Genomic DNA, 17,773 nt, shown 5'->3' on the forward strand with positions numbered 1-17,773 from the left:
CTGGAAACTGATTATAGTTTACTGCTATGGTGTATGGCTCTGGCATTAAATATACTACATATATAGCTGGTGGTAAATTCAAAAATATGTAGACGAGCAAATCAAGTATAGTGAGGGTGATGCAGAGTAGATTGATGGAAATGGGCAGCTGGAAGCAGTGGGCTGGAGGAAGGTCAGCAGCAGCAGCATCCCACAGATGGAGATTAGGCCAGTTGGTGGGAGAACCACCACAGATCTGAAGCATCCAGCTCTGGGATCAGGGACACTCGGAGAAAGGACACAGGGAGAAACAGAGTGAGTGTAATGCAATGATGGTATATATACTGTATATTAAATATAATGGTAGATGGAGAAGGGCTCAGTGCATCCAGAGAGGTCCTCCAGCAGCCTAGGCCTGTAGCAGCAGAACTAGGGGCAGAACTAAGGGACGTCCAAGAGGAAGACTCCAGCTGACCCCCTCAGGGTCCCCCAGTCAGTCCTAACTATAAGATTTGTCAAAAAGGAAGGTTTTAAGCCTGGTCTTAAAATTAGAGAGGGTGTCCGCCTCCAGAACCCAAACTGGGAGCTGGTTCCGCAAGAGAGGAGCTGATAACTGAAGGCTCTGCCTCCCATTCTACTTTTAGAGAGAAGTTACAGGTCACTTCTCCAAGTAAGCCTGCAGTCTGAGAGCGAAGAGTTCTGCTAGGATAATATGGTACTATCAGGTCTTTAAGATATGATGGAGATTGGTTGTTAAGAGCTTTATATATCAGAAGAAGGATTTTGAATTCTATTCTACATTTCACAGGAAGCCAGTGAAGAGAAACCAGCATAGGAGAAATATGATCTCTCTTGCTAACTATCGTCAGTACTCTGGCTGCAGCCCTACACTGCACGACACCAACACTGACTTAGCAAGTCTGAGTTCTGAACCGTGGCTTTGGTACCAATAAGCTGGTTTTGTGTAATAGCCTAAAACTGCCTCAGATTGTTATTTACTGAGCACTGAGAAACCTGCTTCTTGGAAAAAAAGAAAAGCATACGAATAACATAAAATGATATGATATAGAATAATAATTATAAATACAGTGATGTTACTTTGAACAGGTGAATGATCAGGGAGCCTCTGTCACTCAGGTTGTCTACAATCTGGAAGTTACTGATGTAACGATGCACTGAATTGGACAGCTGGACACACACATAAACAGAGTCAGCTGTTAGCTAGTTAGCAACGCCGCCGTCCTAAACATGCGATCATTCATGTCTCATCCATTAGAAGGTCATTATCATGATGTAGTAAACTTTTTACAAACTTTTATTTAAAATACTACATTCATTTTAAAGACACTTAAATACACCATTGACACAAGCTTTCAGATTTTTCTGCACTAGCACTAGAAGGTGATTACCATCTCCAGGTCAGAGTTTTCTGGGGTGAATCCAGTTGGTAGACTGACATCAAGAACCACCATCCTGACGTCTCTGGGTCCTAGAGCCCTGCTGTGAATGAGAAAAAGAACAGCACTGACAAAGGGCACGATGACTATACGACTATAATCAGCTGCTGTCACATTGTTCATGTAAAGGCATAACGTACAATCAGTCACTGATCAGATTAAAGTCTTTGAGCGTGTGAGCAGCAGCATTTTAAAATGAGTCTGAAAGAAAAACCAGAGGAATCAGTCTTTACTGAGGCACACCAAGAATCCATGAAGAACTACCTGCAGCAGCAGACTAACAGATGTACCTGCATCTGCAGACCAACAGATGTTCTTCCACAGAGCTCTGACATCGTTTGTACTTCAAATACCATATTTATTGTATTATGAACCCTTATCATGCTCTATTTTTATTGCAAATAACACCAATTTGCACCTCTGTAAATACCAGCATTTTAGGCAGATTTGGGATGTCTGTTGCATGCTCATTGGCACAGTGGCCCTCTATCTTCTATGTAACACGTGAGCTCATGCATACCTTGAATCTCCCTAAGGGAATGAATAAAGTACCTATCAGATAATGTACAGAGTGTCAGTCCACAGAGGAACTGGCACAAGATATTTTGAACTACCCAAAGCTGTGAAACTGTGCCCTGCAATTTGTAATAAGGTAGTCGATATTGCTGCCGATCTAACATTTTGCACAGTCGTGTACACGTATAACAACAACAACTACTTGATCTTGTCTGACTTTTCTACATCTGCTGGAGGCTTTTCTGGTCCGGGACAGCAGCAAAGCATTAATTAATGTACAGCTGTATATATTATATGGTGGGCTAGAGCGTATGTAATAGTGTATTTGATGTAATTATGCTCCAACGTGTTATTTTGATCTTAACAATAATGTATTCATTTGATCTTAACAAAAATAATACGAACAAAAAGTCCCTGAAGATGAGCACACACAGTCCTTGCATTGTGATGTGTGCAAAACGTATGTATTTTAAGAGATTGTACGCGAGTGTTTTATAAATTCAATTTACTAAATTTACCCAGGTCAGCAGTCAGAATGCTTTGTTTTGTTTTTTGTTTTTTTTTTTGTTAAAGTGCATTTGCTTTAATTTGTCACCCGTCTGAAGGACGTCGTGTAAAATATGTGATATAGTGTGAGAATTTGATCTACCGCTGGATCCTTCAAAAGTGACGTTGAGATCAAAGTGCTTGCAGGGCATTTTCTCTTCCACCTCATGCAGCTGATTGTAATAGGTCACAACCCGTGGTCGTCTTTCCCTGTAGTGGAAAGAAAACAAACAACAAACAAACATAAGAGGAAAAGCAGACAGTAGCGTATAAGTATTGTACTCATAAACAAAGCCCTTAGCGGCAAGGTCTTTGTGATATTTCTGAAATACATTTAGAATGGATTGTTGCGGTTTCAGCACGCCATGAAAGTGAGACTCGAATGAGGTCAGTCTTGGTTAGTAACCCCATACTCCATTCATGTCATTCTACAAGTCCATTCTTATGTATCGTGATAATACCTCTAGTATTCCTTGTCCATTTCCTCGAGCCTCTACTTCCAAATCAAGATTAGCAGGCAACTGCGAACAGAGAAGAAGATTGTCTGTGAAATGCTGTGCATTATTATGTAATTAAATTGGAGATATTAATTGATAAAGGAGGTATATTTTCTGCTCTATGTTTCACTGATAATGTTTGCATTGCTAGTTCTCAAATGGTTGTTGTAGGAGTTTCTTTTTTTTTTTGGTTTGTTTGTTGTAGGAGTTTCAGGCACCCCATAAGTAAATTAATTTTTGATCAAGTTTATGTTTCAAAAGCAGGATTAGATGTGGAACATTGTATGTGATTCTTGTAGGAACACTTTTGAGTGTGATGGGAAGAGGCCTTGTTTGTCAATTAAATAGTGGTATTAATTGTAGTGCAGATTAGTTGTTTGTAGAAAAGAACAAAATTAGTTTAGTGTTTGAAATTAGGTAATGATGTTAAATGGTTAGATTGTGGAAAGTTTTAATATGAAAGACAGTTTTAGTGGTAATGACATAAAAGTATATGAAAATCTTTTTGAGTTTGTTGTGTGGTATGAAGTCTGTGTTGCAGTGGTGTTGGTTTTCATAGTCCATGTTTAGAGTATGAAATTGTAAGTGTGCCAGTTACACTTTTATTTATGCCAAAACTGATAAAGTTATGTGAAGGGATTTTATTGGGTTATGGTAGAGATTGTGTGCATGTTATCCGAGGGATGCAATTGTGTGCAAATACAACATTTATACAAATGGTTTACAGGTATTATATGTTTGCAATATATATAGTGCTTATGGATTTTGTTTGGATGTTAGTTAGCGGTTGTTGTTCCTAAGAAATTGTTTGTGGCAATCTTGAATAATATGATAGTAAGTGTGGTTGGGTAGTAGATAAAGTTGTTATTCAGATTTGTAGGATTGTTGTCACATGAATTTGGTAGGAAATGTTTGGTGCAGTACATTTTTGTTTCTATGTGTATAAATGACTGTGTTAGTCTTACCATCAGTTGTGTGGTTTAAATATTTTTTATTGAATGTAAGTAATGGTATTTTGATTTAAAGAAGGAGACCTGATCAGTATTTTTATCAATTTCTCATTTAGTTTACCATAGAGTTTCTATTGAAGAATTTGTCGGTCTGAGTTGAGTTGAGTTGAGTTGAGTTGAGTTGAGTTGAGTTGAGTTGAGTTGAGTTGAGTTGAGTTGAGTTGAGTTGAGTTGAGTTGAGTTGAGTTGAGTTGAGTTGAGTTGAGTTGAGTTGAGTTCCACCAAAAATCCTTGGACATGCACCTAAAATGTTGGTTTAACCGAGTATTCCATCCAAAATCCTCAAAGAGACCTGAGGGGCTGGTTAAAAGGAATATTCCACCTAAAAGCTCAACTATAGACCCGAAAGTGTGGTTTAGAAAAAATTCTTCAGTGTAGACCAAAAAAGTTAGTATGGAGGAATATTCCACCTGAAATGTAGACCTGAGAAGTTGGTTTGGAAGAATATACCATCCTAAACATCCTTAAATGTAGACTAAAAGACAGTTTGGAAGAAAATCCCACCTAAAATCCTCCAATGTAGATCTAAAAGGTGAGTTTAATGGTATATTCCACCTAAAATGCACTACTGTAGACCTCGGAGGTTGGTCTGATGGTATATTCCACCCAACATCCTTGAACATAAACTTAAAAAGTTCGTTCAAAGGAATATTCCACCTAAAATCTTTCAATGTAGACCAAAAAATCTTGGTGTAAAGGAGTATTCCACCTTAAATGTAGACCTAAAGGATGGTTTGGAGTAATATTCTACTCTAAAATCTTCCAATGTAGACCTAAAGGTTGATCTGATGGTATATTCTACCCAACATCCTGGAACATTTACCTAAAAGGTTGGTTTAATGGTATATTCCCAGAAGAACCCTTGAACATTGGGCTTAATGGTATATTCCACCCTAAATACTTGTACATATACCAAGAAGTCAGTGTAAAGGAAATGTAGACCTAAAGGGATTGTTTAAAGGAATATTTAAACTATTATTTTCATTATTTAATAATCTGTTATCAGTCAGAACCCTGGCAAACTTATTTTCATCATTTTTTTTGTGGAAGTCACAAATAAAGGAGCTCTTGGTTTTTAGCAGCGATACTGAGTCAAAAGCTGCTGTTTCAACACAGACACGTTCACATCCATCCACAAACCTCTCAGCACTCAAACACCCACAGACAGGAGGCCGGCTGGGCCGAGGCTCGGCGGCGTCCTCAGACCCACGAGTCGGGGAGTCGCTGAACTTGTTGGTCCGGTTTGAAGGCCTCCATGTGGTCCAGTAGAAGTCCACGTAGTCGGTGTTGGCTTTGAACCACAGCGACTGGCCTCCATCAGGTGGACCGGCTCGTCCTCATAGGGCTCCTCCTGTAGCCTTGAGGGAACCACAGGAACATTCAGTAGCTGTTGGAGTTCTTCCTGTCAGGCTCGTGGTGGAACGGCTCTGAAGTATCTTGTACTTGTCTTATCTGGAACAATCTAACAACCTAAACTGTTAACAGCGGTGTACAGAAGCAAACACAGGCATAGATTAGGACTCAAACTAGATTTATTTAAGAAAACAAATCAGCTTAGAGGCATTTGTTCACACATGTGGCTGAATAGGAGGCCGTCCAATCAGATTTGAGGTCTTCACTCTGTAGGTTGTTTGTTGGGTGAGACTCTTGGACCTCCATCAGCTGACGTGGATGTTTGATGGTCTTCCTCTCTAGTGCCAGATGATTCATCCATGAATTCAGCAGCTACAGACTGAAATGAAGCTCATGCTGCCGTTATTGAATTCCTGTTCCAGATCAAATGTTCAGAGCTCACCTTGAATGCAGCCGTCTGCTGTCTGATAGTTTTTCTCATTGTAGTCTTCAATGAAGTCTTTTTCCTCATGTCAGGACGTGGTGAGACTCTTTCTCAGTCGCTGCAGACGTCCCTCATTGTGCATCTCCAGAGAAGAAACAGAAAAACTGGTCACTGCTTCAGCATCACAAACACTCTGCAGCATTGAGTGTTTTAGGAATTCATTCATTGTGTTGTGAACTTTGAAGGAGCAGAAACTTTACAGCTGCCAAAGATATGAGCTCCAATTCTGGATGTTTTAGGAAATTAAGTTGATCAAATGAACACTTGATTTTTGCTGATAACTCATTAAATTACTGAAGAAATCTAACATAAAAACCTGTAAACTCTCAGGCAGCTTTTGTTAAAGTTTGTCTATAATTCTACCATCATGTTCTGGAACCAGGACTCTGCAGAAGTTCCTTCCATCAGAGACTTGTGTGTTTCTATTTAAGGCCTCAGGTTTGAACGTACAGCAGAGGATTAGAAAGGAGTGATTTTAATATTTAAATCAGTCCAGTAAATGTTTGGAGTAAAAATGATTAAAATTTGGATTTAGATAGATTTGTGTCAAATAATATTGTAGAGTCTCAAATATATCCAAATTAGTTCAGTGTATTTACATTTTATAAAAGATTTTATTTCTTAATCTCAATACTGTAGGGTCTGACCCTAAATATTAACAATGATGTAAATTTAAATAATAAATAATATTGTAGTGCAGAGTCATAAACTTTAATCAGCTAAACTTACATAATAAACTGCACAATCTTAACCTGAACATTCATATTATTGAGTTAAATTTACATAAATCATGATATTCTAGAGTCTTAACTGGAATATTTCTAACATTAATCTTTTTGTATTGTGCTGATAAACAACAACAACCCGACTTTCAGATAATATTTATCGTCTGTGATTGTGAGACTAAATTCCTCCACATTCTGGAACTTTATCTCCAGCAGCTGTAGAAATAAATAAAAATAAAATCTGTTCATTTCCACATTATGCACATTTATTGATTCTTAAAATCTCAGACTGAATGGTAGCTGGCAGTAAAAACAAACTCATCTGCAGGACTGCTTTCCCCAAAACGGAAACATGGACAGAATTTAACACTCATGTATCCATGGCAACGCTAAAGTTTCTGCTTCTTACCAAAGTTCACAACACAAGTAAAGATTTTAATGTAAAACTTCAGGGATGACTGCTGACCATAACTATTCTGATCAATACTTCATGATCAATATCAGGACAGATGTTACAACTCCAGCTGTTACATTAGACTGCAGTTATTCACAGAGAAATTAAAACATCACATTCCTCATAAAAACTAGATGGGACTTTGATTAAATAAAGTGTTTAGAAAAAATTCTTCAGTGTAGACCAAAAAAGTTAGTATGGAGGAATATTCCACCTGAAATGTAGACCTGAGAAGTTGGTTTGGAAGAATATACCATCCTAAACATCCTTAAATGTAGACTAAAAGACAGTTTGGAAGAAAATCCCACCTAAAATCCTCCAATGTAGATCTAAAAGGTGAGTTTAATGGTATATTCCACCTAAAATGCACTACTGTAGACCTCGGAGGTTGGTCTGATGGTATATTCCACCCAACATCCTTGAACATAAACTTAAAAAGTTCGTTCAAAGGAATATTCCACCTAAAATCTTTCAATGTAGACCAAAAAATCTTGGTGTAAAGGAGTATTCCACCTTAAATGTAGACCTAAAGGATGGTTTGGAGTAATATTCTACTCTAAAATCTTCCAATGTAGACCTAAAGGTTGATCTGATGGTATATTCTACCCAACATCCTGGAACATTTACCTAAAAGGTTGGTTTAACTAGAAAAAACTTAAAACTAACTAACTTAAAAACTAGATGGGACTTTGATTAAATAAAGTGTTGGTGAATAAACAGTGTAAAAAGTGCAAAGCAGCTCCATTAAATCAGGAGATGTGAGACTTCCACAGCATGGATCACCATCTGCTGTGTTGATTCATAGCTGAATGTCAGAATGAACTGAGATAGAAAAGCTGCTTTGAGCTGCAACATTACGGTCTGACAATCCAACACCATCACAGTTTTCATCTGGTTGTTTTGCTTCAACATGCTGTGAAGTTCAGTTTTTACCTGAATCAATACAGAGATTCTATTTCCAACCAAGACTGGAATAAAAATTAGAATGTTATGAGGTTATTAATGCAACTAAATCCTTTCAGATGGAAGGATTTACTTCTAAGTTCTAATTCAAGTTTCAGTTGGAGCACATTGCATTCACAAAGAAAAACAGCGATACCTTCATAGCAACATTTAATAAACCTAAAGCTTCCCTGTTGGCTCATTGGTGGAGTTTGTTACTGAACATCTGAACCTTAAATCCAGTGAGACGACCATCTTCAGTCCAGGCCAGTCAGAGAACTTCAAGACCTTCCATCAGCTGGACCAGATGTGGCATCATCTCCCTCTGAACATCTGGATGACAGGAGAAAAGACAGAAATCAAACACAGATCACAGAAATACAATTTATTCACTTTCATCATTTTATAAAAGTAGCATGAACTTTATTAAAACTTGACATCAGTAATGAAAGTAAATGTTTTTATCTTGTGTTGAAGCTAAATTTAAAGTCAATTTTAATGACAGTTTATCCTGAAAGGAGTGAGAATGGAGCTTTTCTTTCCTTTTTAGAATATTCCCTCAAAATATTCTGTTTATTATTGGCTTTAGAAGCATTTTTCTTTACTTATTTATTTTTAGATAGCTCAGACTTATGCACTTTGCTGGTTTGCAGATAATTTCATGCACAATGACAACAAAGATCTTCTATTGTCACATATTTTGCTAAAACAAGAACTGCAAACCTTCTCAACCATCTCTCAGTCTGCAAAATTCCAACTGCAACTAAGAATTATCTGATGTAGTTATTATAATCTTTTCTGAACCAGCCCTGGAATGAATAAAAACCTGTATATGGATATGATTTTCTCTGATGGGACCACTAAAACTGCATACAATAAAGTAAATCTCTTCTGCTGCACACATACTACACTTTTATATAACTCTGGATGTCAGAGTAAAGACAGACAGATCCACCAATCAGCCGCAACATTCTGACCACTGACAGCTGAAGAGAACAACATCCATCATCTTGTTCTTATGTAACGTTGTGCTGGGAAACCTTGACGTTCATGTGGATGTTTGACATGTACCACCACCTAAACACTGCAGGACAAACAAGCCCCTAGTCTCCATGGCAACAGCAGTCCTTGATGCCAGCTGCCACCCTCAGCAGGACAAATTAAAACTCCTCAGGAGTGGTCTGAGGAACACGACAGAGCTAAGCTGTTCACCTGGGTTCCAAACTCCCCACATCCAGATCTGATTGAGCATCTGTGGGATGGTCCAGGATCAGCCTGGTCTAGGTAGGACCCACCCTGCAACCCACAGGATCCACAGGATCCACAGGACATCCCCAGAGGTTCTGATGAACCACTGCATCAGAGGAGTTTTAGCAGCATAAAGGGACCAACACAGTATTAGTCAGGTGGTCATAATGTTATACTGTTATATGGTCATGCTGATTATATGATCAGTAAATGTTACCATCAATTATAAAGTCCACATTGATCAGGAAAATAAAACAACTATCAGTTCATTCAGAAACTGTGGGGATAAACCTAAAAACACAGACCTCAACAGCAGTTTGTTTCAAAGCAGAACACCAGACGGTTTTCACTAAAGAAGCTTTCAGAGCAACAATTAAATCAAAGTTTTGTTCTCATTAAGTTCACAGAGTCAGCGTCAGCCAAAATAATGTACACACATCAGGAAAAGAAAAACTTCTATAAATATTTCATTTGTATAAGTACTTCTATACATATAGATTCCTCTTTCTAAGTTTGATCAAATCATGATAACTCTGTGTCCTGTTGTACGATGTTTTCCCAACAGATGGCTTTACCCTCATGAATGGAGCATCAACAAGTGACGTGTACAACACAACAGAAATGTCTGGAAGCCAGTGGCCACCACTTTGAGCACCTCTTGTAATTGTAGAGGCCAAAGATAACTTTTATTAATCTTGTGATGTCTGAATACATTTGGTATTGAAATATTCATGCAAATTTTTCTTTTCCTGATGTGTGTAAACATTATTTTTGGCTGACTCCATATGATGGGTTTCTGACAGGTCACCAGGAAACATCTTTTTATAATAATGACAAACATACCTGCATTCTACAGGAGTGATTTTCCTCATGTGCAGGTAAAGATGTGAGGAGTTTAGAGATGACAGGAACAGGAGTCATCCTCACTAATTCAGCTTCCACCTAGAAACAGAAAGACCACTAACAAACATACTGATATACTCTCAAACGTTCAACCTCACAGCCTCAAAATATCTGTTTAGGAAGTGTTGTGTTTCTAAATTCTGCTGAAAGCATTGACAGACATTCTCTTACAAGGTTGTGTAAAAAGCAGCCTGTCCTCTGAGCTACTGAGAAATCTTCCTGAACAAAGTTTCTACATGTAAATCGGCTCAACAAAAACTAAAGCCTCAGTCAGAGATAAATGGTATTGCAAATTATAAACAACTTTCTTTGTTTACTCAGACTTTCTGATTCGACCTCAAATAAAAAGGGGAGTTTAACTCATCAGGTGACTGAAAATGAACGACTTGTGCAGTTCTAGATCCAAAAGTAGGATGTTTCAACTCATGTTTTACTACAAATACATGCAATAATAAATAAATACAATGGCTGGTTGTTAGTTTATTGACTATTAATGTCATTTTATATACTGGATTGAACTTGAGCAGTGGAAGAGAGAAGGAATTTAATGAAATTATGGAGATTCAGAGAGGTAATGTTGCGCAATGTTAAGTTAAGCGTGGTTTAATTCAAACCAGCTGAATGTTAAACTTCAGTGCAGCTGAACGGGTTTCAGTTAACCTTAAAGTAAAATAACTTTTTTTAAAAGCTAAAATACACAGCAGAGAAATACAGGTAGAGAAGTTCATTCTAATAACGACGGACAGCTGTGGCAGCAACTAACACAGGTGTTCAGCGGTAAGTTAGCCACCTGCGTTATTTAGCCCGCTAGCTAACTTAGCCGCTTAGCTAGCTAACGCGTCCGGACCAACTGCTCAAACACGACAAAACACAACTCTTCACAAGTCGCTGACTTAATGTACAACAAAACAACGCTACTGGTTAGAAGTATTTATCTTCTTACCGTGTTTTACTCCAAAAACAAGGTCAACAGCAGCTAGAGATGCTACTAGACGTGCCGACCACAGATATATAGAAGACTCGATACGCTAGCGCGCTGTTTGACCAAACACTGCTCTCTGGCTCCGCCCTCTGAGAATCTTGTTGTCATTTGGCTCCACACTTGCTGATGACCACTTCCGGTCTCAGAAAATGAAAAAACTGACCTTTTTTCGTTTCTGTCTCTCACTGATTTTACTTTTCTGTTATTTTAAATATAAAATCAAAATCAAAACATTTTTAAAATTTCATACATCTCATTGTGATCATAAAAATTGTATTTCAATTTTAATTTTTGTATTTTAAAACGAAAATCAAATAAGGACTCGTTTTTTGTTTTTCAATACCCGTTTCAGAACTGAAAATCCAATTGCCAGATAAAGATTCTACATGGACCAATGACCCAATACTCGATTTTTAAAAAAATTTTATAGAACCAATCAATCTTAAGTTCTTAATGGCTTTTTTAGGATTTGTTTAGTATTATGGCTGTGATTGTACTAAAAGAAATTGCACTTGAAGAGTGCACCTAAGAGTGATTCTTAATACAATATTTCACAAACTTATGGGGTATTCGAAAACCTTTTTCCACCACTATGCATCAATCTAGTTTCACAGATACCGGCCATAGTTTATGATAAAAAAAATTCAAGCAAGTCAGAGATGCTTAAACAAAAGGTGATGATTTGAGAGTAACCCTTTCGAAAAATGCAATTTTTTTTCTGTGTCCTATTTTTTCCATTTGTATGTTGTTTGAATGGGACAAAATTCTACTGAGCCATTTTGATTAAAAAAAAAGTTTTTGACGATCTAACCATACATGGTGTGTTAAAATAAATCCAATTTCTAAATTGTATCATATATATATATATATATATATATATATATATATATATATATATATATATATATATATATATATATATATATATATATATATATATATATATATATATATATATATATATATAGCTAAGAACAGCTAACTTTGCCATGTACTTAGAAAAGATTTATCCAGGAATTAATCTTCTTATAATAACACGTGGGTGATAATTTAAATACATATCAAATATATGAATATTTTAAGTGAATGAAGACCCAAAAAATAGTTTTAAAAGACCTGTTTGATCAATGACGATAACAAAAAATATAAAGAAAAGAGGAGTGCAACAAAAATGCTGACTAGTTTTCAATAGTTCCCTAGTGTGTTGTTGTATTTTTATTGTTTGGTAATGTTGACATTATTTATCTATATAAATATACCATTCATTCTTTATTTATTATTCTGTATATTGTACTAAGGGGGGGGTGGGGGGGGGTGGGGGGGGGGGTTAGTTTGTTGAGTGCTGAGGTATTGAATGTGTTCCTGAATAGAGATTCCCTTAAACTAACACCAATCCTCCCCACAGTGGGTTACTGTGGAAACGAGGCTCCGTGACGTGGGAGAGTCAGATTCCGGAGATTTTTTTTCGGGACAAAGAGGCGAGTTTGGACGGAGAAAGTCTCCCTTCGAGTCCCGCAGAGTGAGGAAGTGGACTAATTCACCGAAACATTTAACTCCGAGTCTTTTTAGCGTTTCTACGGCTGACAAACGAGGTAACGTCGCTTCTGTTTACGACATTTTATGGCCGCATTCTGAAGATATAAAGCTGTTTTTACAGCTTGGCTGCAGCGCTAATGCTAAACATTCAAAAACTAGCATTAACGTTTTATCAACAGACTATATTCAGTCTGTGGTTTTATCGTTTTCTTAAGAATGTCTGGGACTTTTTTCTTCTCTAATTAATGTTTATATACAGTCAATAATACCCCGGCTAACGGAGTATAACTTAGTAATGATGTGCTGTTAGCTAAAAACTTGGCCTCGTTTGATCACTTTAGCCTTATGCTAGCAGGACTGAGTTTACTTGAGTTTAATTTTGGAGAAATGTGTTGTAGTTGAGAAATGAGAGGGGTAAAAGAAGCTATCCAGAGTTGAACAAATGACAACCATCTTACCTGGTTTGAGCCAACTCTATACATCAAGTGACTTTAACTGAAGGCAGCTGTTACAGTTAACTCGTGGAGGTATTTACATCCAAATGTTATGTTAAAAGCTCTTAATGTTATTTAAGTATAGGTATTTAGGTATCATATGAGCTTTGAAATGTACTTAAAGAATCAAAAGTAAACGTACTCATTGCAAAAACAGTCCCTTGTAACTGTTGCTACTCAGTTTTATATCATTAAGTTGTTATTGTTTATGTATAAATAGAAAGGATTTTAGTAGCTGATTAAGGTGGACCTCATTTTGAACTATCTTTTATAACAGTAACTAATCATTTGATGTTTTTCTCTATTAAATGGTTGCTCATTAAGTTCATAAAATCTCGAAATGCTAGTTGAAATAGTTTGTAGAGTAATCAAATATTCAGTTCAGCCCTCTTTATAACTTTTGCATAGTTTATTCGACATCTAAAACCATTTTACTTAATAAATTTGTCATATGGTTTATGTGCTGAAGTCTTATTTTTTAAAGGAACAAACTGTGAGATAAAATGTAGTGAAGTAGAAAGTATATTTCCCTTTGAGGTGTATTAGAGAAGTATAACATGGCATTAAAATAAAAGACGAGTAGAGTAAAAGTGAATCAGATTTGTATGTACTTAGTTACAGTCCACTACTGCAATTTAACTTCTTTTCAGTAAGTTACTGCATCAACCTAATCTACAGGAAATGTTCATTGTCTAAATCGATTTGTTTGATGCAGTCATTTGTCAGACAAAAATGGTTTTCTTTGTATTGCATATTTTTGGGGTTGTTTTAAATAAAATTCTTATGTAACTAGAAACTGAATAAGTGAGTTTTGTACTCAGTCTGAAATGCATTTCTTATTGAGTAACCAAAGCAATAGAAATCTTTTATAAGCTTGTTTTGTTGAAATGTATCAGAATCTTTCCATCGTTGGCCAGAAAGATGTCATTGTGGTGTTACGGAAAATCTTGAGAGAAATGTAATTTCCACTGCAGCACTGGAAATGTATGCAAGCAGTGAGAGCTGGTCTCCCTCTGGTTCTTTGTACTTAAAGATGCGTGAAAAGTCTTTACCTCAGTGAAAAGATTATTTCATTTCTGAAAACGTGCCCAATAAATGAAAAAATGTACATTTAAGAGTAGCGTTTCAATCATGTTTATGCAGCTTAACATCACAAAATGATCTAGGTTGGTGACAGTGCATTTTTACAGGTGTACTGTTTGGTAAGTCAGCATGTTTTTATTAAATAACAGTACTGTTTCTGTGAGCCAGAATGGGGACCAAGGGCGGCGTCCGGCCAGATGAAGGTTTGATGATGATGCAGGAGCTCGATGACCGACTGAAAGAACAAAGTGACAAACTGGAGCACGTTCGCCTTGCTGTGGTTGAACTGAAAGACAACTTGTCTGGGGTACATTAGTCAGAATCCCTATTTAGAATTTAAATATACTCAAAATGAATTTTAGATGAGCTCTCGACTATTTTGTCTATATTTTCTTCTAATACAGAGTGGCAGTGAGCTATCCCAGTCTATCAGTGACCATCTGGAGTGGCTGAATCACTTGTCTGAGCGAGTGGAGACTCTTCACATGAACACAACTGTTTTTATTCAGGTGGGAAACGGATGGATTTTCTGATGGGATGTGGGTATTATACATGCAAATGTAAGCCTTTGCACACTCAGTGTGCAAAGGAACTTCAGTTCATGAACTTCAGTTCATACTGTTAAAATGCACTAAGTGTATTGGTTGATACCGTAATATTAAAAATCCCTCGTTATTCTTTACTGTTGTGGGTCTCGAAAGAACTAATAATTATAGGTTTCAAGCACAGTTTTTGTGCATGCATTATTCATGATAACTCATTTGCTTCCATTGTCAGTGAAGAATGTGGCTTCTGTTAAGAAAGTGGGGCTGTAGTTTCTTAGCTGTTAACAGGATGGCAAAGTTTTGCTTGGGCAATGGCAGGAAGACATGATTGTAACGACAAACAGATTCAGGAACAGCTGGGCAGATTTAGAATTAGTCTGCAGGGGGGCATTTGATTAAACACACATTTGTTTAAGGATGCGAAATTGAAACTAAAAAGGAATGGAAATATATTTTACAACTAAAATCACAGACTTTATTCACAGACACTATAAAACAGAATGTCAAATGTGGATAAAAATGCAGGAGCTGCCTTTGGGTCCTTTGTTCTGCAATTTTTACGCATCCTCCAGTAGCCGGGGCCTAAGGCTTTATGTTTTAGAGCTGTCTGGGGGGAATTTTTTTACATTTGCTGCAAATGTTTATTTGGATTCTAGAATGAATTAAGTCGATTTTAGTGACCACACAAAACATATTTCTGACTAATTCAAGAATTCAGGTCATAATTGTGATATCATTTCACACAAATATGTTTACATTAATATTGAGAGCATTGTATGTCTAATAGATTCTTATTATTATAATTCCACATCGATATGCTCTACACTTTTCTGGCCATTATTTAATACCATATCTCATTGATTAATGAACAGAAAGAGAACTGGTGACACTAATCTTCGTTGCTGAAATATTGATCTTCTGTGCTGCTGGGTTTGAAATGTGTGTGAAGCATCCACCTTTTAGAATCTGTAGCTTCTTTTGATTAACATCTACATTTGAAGCTTTTTCTACTATTTTGACCACAACTTTGTAATCTATTAGAATCAGCATTATTCGTCAAGTGTGTGCAGCAAGTATAAGAAATTTGACTGTTTTTGTTTCTCAAATAGCTTACACACTTGAGTCCTCGCTATATAGTATACACTATGTGAGTCTGGACAGAGGATAGGGATGTAACCTGCAGCTTAACTGACTGTCAGAGGCATACATCTGCAAGGTTTTAATTGTATTGATGCAAATATTGCAAATGTGTACTGCATATTACTCAACTGACCACAAAGCAGTTGCTCCGTAGACTATGATGATTATGTAAATTAGTATTTCATTTACATTTTGTGGCATTTAAATCATTACTGTGTAAATTATCCAAGCACATTCACATCGTAAATACCACTATAGGGTCATGACAACATTACTTACACTTGTTAGCGTCATTTGTAATGTAAATCATATTATTTTTTTATTGGAAAGCACTTTGGCACAACGGCAGTTGTTTGTAAATGTGTTATATAAATAACAGTGCATTGACTTGACTTGAGATGATGATGATCCAATTTGTTTTTAGGTTGCGTCACAGGTAGGCTTTATCAGATCTCAGAGAATAACATATATAAATTCAGTCAACCAGTTCTATAGAAATATATTACAGAGATAATACACACTTATTTGCAAATCATCTTGACTTGACACTGTGGTACCTTGTTCTTTAGATGCTAATTTGAATCATAATTGTTGGATGTCGCTCTGCTCATTAATTCCTGTTTTACTGTGACCAGAGTTAGAGATGTACAAAAAAACAAAAATTAGTTTGATCCGTGACTAATCGACTCAGCCACTGAAATGTAGGTCTTGGAAACAGATACGTGCACTGGTCTCTTCACTCATTTCATGATATGTTTCCAGATGAATCCAAGACCTCGTGCATGGGCAGGGAAACAGAGCTCCAGATATGGCCACCGCTTGGGACGTCTCCACCAGGCAGATGATGCCATGTCGGAGTTTGGTTGGTCCCCCATTCGTACCCGACGTAACAGCGATGCTGCATCTGAAATGTCCTGTAACTGGTGACCATGTCAAGTGTCCAGAACGTCAGCTGAGGTTGCAAAATAATGCCAGATTCAAGTAAACACTTTGACCATTCCCTTTATATTGGTACGTTTTCACACATTGTCATGCTAGATTTTACATATAATTTAATACTTTTATACTTTTTTGTTCTCTGCCATATATTCTGGAACTGAACATGCAGTATTTTTAATAAAAATATGGCTTTTCTACCTTTTCGATTACAGTAGCTAAATTGATTTACTGGAGTACTGTTTCTAAATACAAGTTGGAAGTACTTGTATTTTATTATTTGTATTTATATTTTCCCATACATTTACACTTGCACTGAAGCATCAGTGTTTCAGCAGCATGTTACTGTTTTAGTTGCTAGAGGTGGAGCTAGTTTGAACTGCTTTATATACAGTTTTGTATTCAGGAACATCTGATAAATCTGAGAGTTCATGAGATGATTAATGGGAGAGGAAAAAAGGAAAAAAATCTTTGATACACTTTTTTCAGTTTTTGTTGTTTGATTATTGGTGTGGATCACTTTTCGTTGAACTGTTAACAACTCATAGACTTGTGAAATTTAAGCCTGACTACATGCTGCTTTTTTGTAAGATGTCAGGCCCCAACAAGGTTAAAAACACTAATGCCCCACTTATCTAGCTATTGCGAAACATCAGCTGTTGTTGCAACACTATATAATATTGCACTTTTTTACTCCCCTACATCTGACAGCTTTGGTTAATTTTTCAATTAATACTTTACTCAATATATAACTTAACAAGCTTTTTAAATATAGCACATAGTTAAAGATTAAACCAGTGTTTTCCATGTCTGATGTAATGTGCGTTTTAAATGTGAAATCATGACCTGTCTGGGAACCTGTGGATGTTAATGTAGGTCAGTGTGCTCCACCAGCAGGGGTCGCTGCTGACGCTGCTCCATTATGTCACTGTTAACCACACTG

General features: G+C 36.7%; 2 long non-coding RNA genes across 6 annotated transcripts; both read right to left on the reverse strand.

Annotated features, from left to right (window-relative positions):
* Nucleotides 1-1,030: 1,030 nt before the first annotated feature.
* Nucleotides 1,031-4,216, reverse strand: LOC129350995 (uncharacterized). The gene is made up of 3 exons (XR_008604610.1): nucleotides 4,067-4,216; nucleotides 2,602-3,019; nucleotides 1,031-1,479 (listed from the first exon to the last, which is right to left on the reverse strand). It is a non-coding gene; the product is annotated as an uncharacterized LOC129350995 (long non-coding RNA).
* A 44-nt stretch (nucleotides 4,217-4,260) lies between these two features.
* Nucleotides 4,261-10,383, reverse strand: LOC129350909 (uncharacterized). 5 transcript variants are annotated; one of them, XR_008604496.1, is made up of 4 exons: nucleotides 10,055-10,134; nucleotides 9,176-9,317; nucleotides 5,580-8,296; nucleotides 4,261-5,363 (listed from the first exon to the last, which is right to left on the reverse strand). It is a non-coding gene; the product is annotated as an uncharacterized LOC129350909 (long non-coding RNA). The 5 variants fall into 5 exon arrangements; XR_008604497.1 differs by lacking the exon at nucleotides 4,261-5,363 and having other exon boundaries at nucleotides 5,520-5,924; nucleotides 8,196-8,296; nucleotides 10,055-10,383; XR_008604498.1 differs by lacking the exons at nucleotides 4,261-5,363; nucleotides 9,176-9,317 and having other exon boundaries at nucleotides 5,520-5,924; nucleotides 8,196-8,296; nucleotides 10,055-10,383.
* Nucleotides 10,384-17,773: the final 7,390 nt, after the last annotated feature.

Source organism: Amphiprion ocellaris, chromosome 17 (genome assembly GCF_022539595.1).
Source record: "Amphiprion ocellaris isolate individual 3 ecotype Okinawa chromosome 17, ASM2253959v1, whole genome shotgun sequence".
NCBI classification, from domain to species: domain Eukaryota; kingdom Metazoa; phylum Chordata; class Actinopteri; family Pomacentridae; genus Amphiprion; species Amphiprion ocellaris.